Source organism: Arachis ipaensis, chromosome B6 (assembly GCF_059453495.1).
Source record: "Arachis ipaensis isolate K30076 ecotype BB chromosome B6, ASM5945349v1, whole genome shotgun sequence".
In the NCBI taxonomy this organism is placed as follows: Eukaryota; Viridiplantae; Streptophyta; class Magnoliopsida; order Fabales; family Fabaceae; genus Arachis; species Arachis ipaensis.
This window is the reverse complement of record NC_142441.1, coordinates 60,780,592-60,785,765: the sequence shown is the minus strand read 5'-3', so window position 1 is coordinate 60,785,765 and position 5,174 is coordinate 60,780,592. Positions and strand designations below refer to the sequence as shown.

At 35.1% G+C, this 5,174-nt stretch overlaps 1 non-coding gene across 1 annotated transcript; it reads right to left on the bottom strand.

Moving 5' to 3' along the window:
• Positions 1-2,234: 2,234 nt before the first annotated feature.
• On the bottom strand, positions 2,235-2,342 carry LOC148555778 (small nucleolar RNA R71). Its single transcript, XR_015888052.1, has one exon. It is a non-coding gene; the product is annotated as a small nucleolar RNA R71 (small nucleolar RNA).
• Positions 2,343-5,174: the final 2,832 nt, after the last annotated feature.

Genomic DNA, 5,174 nt, shown 5'->3' with positions numbered 1-5,174 from the left:
TAAAAATAATGTTTTCAAAAATAAATTATTCTATGGCTTCAAAACTTTCAAGAATGAATTCTAGAGTTTCATGGTAACATGTTGAATCCTATCTGGCTGAAAAGCCATACCCAAACTCCTTTGGGATTGGTCTTCCACTAATCACCTCAATGGATGTAAATCCATTCTAAAGCTTGACTGGCTATTAAGCCATGTCTAACCCTCAGATTGGAGCTTTAGACTAAAGAGTACAAGATTCCTAGAATTCATATGAAAAATTTTGAATCCTTATTTTTTCTTTTTCAAAATGATTTTCGAAAATTTTAAAATAAAAATACAAAAAATCATAAAATCATAAAAATCAAAAATATTTTGTGTTTCTTGTTTGAGTCTTGAGTCATGTTATAAGTTTGGTGTCAATTGCATGTGCATCTTGCATTTTTCGAAAATTCTCATGCATTCATAGTGTTCTTCATGATCTTCAAGTTGTTCTTGGTAAGTCTTCTTGTTTGATCTTTGCATTTGCATGTTTTGTGTCTTTTCTTGTTTTTCATATGCATTCTTGAATTCTTAGTGCCTAAGCATTAAAGAATTCTAAGTTTGGTGTCTTGCATGTTTTCTTTGCATTAAAAATTTTTCAAAAATATGTTCTTGGTGTTCATCTTGACATTCAAAGTGTTCTTGGTGTTCATCTTGACATTCATAGCATTCTTGCATGCATTCATTGTTTTAATCTAAAAATTTCATGCATTGCATCATTTTTCTTGTTTTTCTCTCTCATCATTAAAAATTCAAAAAATCAAAAAATATTTTTCCCTCCTTTCTCTCATAATTTCGAAAATTAGATTTGACTTTTCAAAACTTTTTAAAATATAGTTGTTTTTATGAGTCAAATCAAATTTTCAATTTAAAAATCTTATCTTTTTCAAAATCTTTTTCAAAAATCAAATCTTTTTCATTTTCTTAGTTATTTTTGAAAATTTCAAAAATATTTTTCAAAAATCTTTTTCTTAATTTTACATCATATTTTCGAAATTAACATCATCAATTAATGTTTTGATTCAAAAATTTAAAGTTTGTTACTTACTTGTTAAGAAAGATTCAAACTTTATGTTCTAGAATCATATCTTGGGATTTCTTGTGAATTAAGTCATTAATTGAGATTTTAAAAATCAAATCTTTTTCAAAACTAATTTCTATCATATCTTTTCAAAAATATCTTCTTATCTTACCTTTTTCAAAAATTTGATTTCAAAATATCTTTTCTAACTTCCTAACTTCTTATCTTTTCAAAATTGATTTCAACTAACTAACTAACTTTTTGTTTGTTTCTTATCTTTTTCAAAACCACCAAACCAACTCTATCTCTCTAATTTTCGAAAATATCTTCCCTCTTTTTCAAAATCTCTTTTTAATTAACTAATTATTTTAATTTTTGATTTTAATTTTCGAAAATTACTAACCTTTTTCAAAAACTATTTTCGAAAATCACTAACTCTTTTTCAAAAATTATTTTCGAAAATTCTCCCTCTCTCTCATCTTATTCTATTTATTTATTCATCTACCAACATCTCTTCCTCACATCACTCACCAAATTCGAACCCCCTCTTCTATCTGTGTTCGAATTTTCTCTTCTTTTCTTCTTCTACTAACAATAAGGAACCTCTTTACTCTGACATAGAGGATTCCTCTTCTTTTCTTTTTCTCTTCTCTTTCTTATGAGCAGGGACAAAGAAAAAGGCATTCTTGTTGAAGCTGATCCAAAACCTGAAAGGACTCTGAAGAGGAAACTAAGAGAAGCTAAATTACAACAATCCAGAGACAACCTTATTGAAAATTTCGAACAAGTAAAGGAGATGGCAGCCGAACCCAACAACAATAATGCAAGAAGAATGCTTGGTGACTTTACTGCACCTAATTCCAATTTACATGGAAGGAGCATCTCCATTCCTGCCATTAGAGCAAACAACTTTGAGCTGAAACCACGGCTAGTTTCTCTGATGCAGCAGAACTGCAAGTTTCATGGACTTCCATCTGAAGATCCTTTTTAGTTCTTAACTGAATTCTTGCAGATCTGTGATACTGTTAAGACTAATGGAGTAGATCCTGAAGTCTACAGGCTCATGGTTTTCCCTTTTGCTGTAAGAGACAGAGCTAGAATATGGTTGGACTCTCAACCTAAAGACAGCCTGAACTCTTGGGATAAGCTGGTCACGGCTTTCTTAGCCAAGTTCTTTCCTCCTCAAAAGCTGAGCAAGCTTAGAGTGGATGTTCAAACCTTCAGACAAAAAGAAGGTGAATCCCTCTATGAAGCTTGGGAAAGATACAAGCAGCTGACCAAAAAGTGCCCTTCTGACATGCTTTCAGAATGGACCATCCTGGATATATTCTATGATGGTTTATCTGAATTAGCTAAGATGTCATTGGATACTTCTGCAGGTGGATCCATTCACCTAAAGAAAACGCCTGCAGAAGCTCAAGAACTCATTGACATGGTTGCTAATAACCAGTTCATGTACACTTCTGAGAGGAATCCTGTGAGTAATGGGACGCCTATGAAAAAGGGAGTTCTTGAAGTTGATACTCTGAATGCCATATTGGCTCAGAACAAAATATTGACTCAGCAAGTCAATATGATTTCTCAGAGTCTGAATGGAATGCAAGCTGCATCCAACAGTACTCAAGAGGCTTCTTATGCAGAAGAAGCTTATGATCCTGAAAATCCTGCTGATGTGCGGAAAATGATCCGACACAAAACTCACCGGCAAGTGTACCGGGTCGCATCAAGTAATAATAACTCACATGAGTGAGGTCGATCCTACAGGGATTGAAGGATTGAGCAATTTTAGATTAGTGGTTGATTTAGTCAAGCAGATCAAGAGTTGATTGTGTGAAATTGTGTTGACAGGAATTAAATTGCATGAAAAGTAAAGGGAGAGGGGTAAATTGCAGGAAATTAAAGAGAACAGAAAATAAAAGTGCTGAATCTTAAAGAACAAGAAATTAAATGGCAGAAACTTAGAATGCAAGAAATGTAAATTACAGAATCTTAGAATGCAAGAAATGTAAATGGCTTGAATTGTAACTGGATCAGGGATGTGGGATTGCGAAAATTAAACAATAGAGCAGTAAATCTCAACAAACAGAAACGTAGAAGATGGATCTAACTGAACCGGATCTTAAATGCAAATGAAAATAAACTTGGTGTAGCAATGTAACAAGGAAATTGAAATTGAAAGATGTAGATCTCAGGACTCAAGAGACTAGATAACCAAGTCTATATCTCACTGCCTTCTTAAATCCAAATTTAAAATTCAATTGCAAAAGATTAAAAATCAAAACAGAAGAAAACTTGGATTCAAATCTCAATTCTCCAATGGTGCAGTGAAAGAAACAAAAAGAGATCTCAAGGTGAGATTGAGACAGAATTTCCTCAATTCTTCAACACCCAAGACTCTAAATCTCCAAATAGGTCAAAACCCAAAGGTTCTCTAGTGTGAATACTATGAAAACTCTTAAAGAAAACTCTAAAATGAAAAAAACTCCCTAAAACTTCAAATCCTAAGCTATTTATACACTTTCTTCAAATGATCATTAAGCCTTGAATTGGGCCTTTAGTCTTGATGGAATTGGGTTGATAGTGGCCTCCGTTGCTTGCTCTTGGTGTTGGGAAGAAATCCATTAGTGAACCGGGCCATGAACCATTCACGTTTGAGCCAACGTTTGAGGCAAACGTTGACTCAAACGTCACTTGTGTTAAATTATGTAGCCAAGTCCATTTGCTGTCCTCCACGTTTGGCTCAACGTTTGAGGTCAAACGTGAGCTCAAACGTGGATCACCCCAAGCTCTCTTTTTGGCCAACGTTTGGCCCAACGTTTGAGGCAAACGTTGGCGCAAACGTGGCTCATCTAACTCATCAATCAGGGGTGCTCTTCCATGCTCTTTCTTGCCAAAATGTAGCCAACGTTGGCTTAAACGTCGCTGCCCAGAAGCTCCAACTCTCCTCTTTTAGGCGCCAACGTTTGACCTCACGTTTGAGGCAAACGTTGGCGCAAACGTTGCCCTTGCAGGAGTGCCATTTTTCTTCCTTTTAGGCGCCAACGTTTGACCTCACGTTTGAGGCAAACGTTGGCGCAAACGTTGCCTTCTAGGAGCTTCTTCTTCAGCCAACGTTTGCCTCAACGTTTGAGGTCAAACATTGGCTCAAACGTTGGCTCTTCTCCAGGGTATTCTTCATCTGCTACTCACGTTTGAGTTGACGTTTGAGGCAAACGTCAGCTCAAACGTGAACTCCTCTTTTCAAGCCCATTCTTGTAACCTTCTTCCAAGCTTTATTCCTCCTGTCATCAATCAACAATTGTATCAAAGCTATGCCATAATCATGAGAGTTATCCTTCTTCTTGTCACACAAGCAATTATGGCACAAAAACTCATGAAAATGCATCAATTCATCCATGGTTGATTGAATCAAAGGAAAAATAAAATTCAATCCAATTAGTTTACTTGTGGCTTAAGAAAGTGCATAAAACCAAATAAAAACAAAGGAAAAAGACTAGTGAAACTAGGCTAAGATGACTTGTCATCACAACACCAAACTTAAAACTTGCTTGTCCCTAAGCAACAAAAGAGTTATTAAGAAGAAAGAATGAAAACAAAAGAGAATGCTCATGTTAGCAGAGTGTTATTGGTAGCTCATGGGATTTTATGCAGATGTGTAACTACTCACTTCTTATTGACAAGTAGGCCTAGAAAGTTCTCTCTAAGCATCAAGCAAGACACTGCTATGACCTCTCATTATTCCTTTGTCCTTGTTTACTGAAATTTTTTTTTATAAGCTTTAGTTCAATGTCATGTGTAACAAGCTCTTTTCTTTCTTTATGCTTGACACATTATTCACTTTAGACACTTGGCTCACATACCTTCTTAGAACATTGATGCCAAGCACCTCTTTGGGTTACTAAATGTCCTGTAGCTAGGTTGCTCTTGATAGTGGACTTTCAGTTGATAATCCCGGGTTAGTTAACCCAAGTTACCAAGTGTTAATGCACTCCAAAGAACTTAATAATCCAAGCAGATCCTAGTACAAAGACACCACAGGCATATATTCTAAAGTTCAAACTATTGGTGTCTAGCTTTGTTTCTTTTTATTTTTCTTTTGTTCTGTTGCCACTTTTGGCTTTTTCTCTTCTCTTTT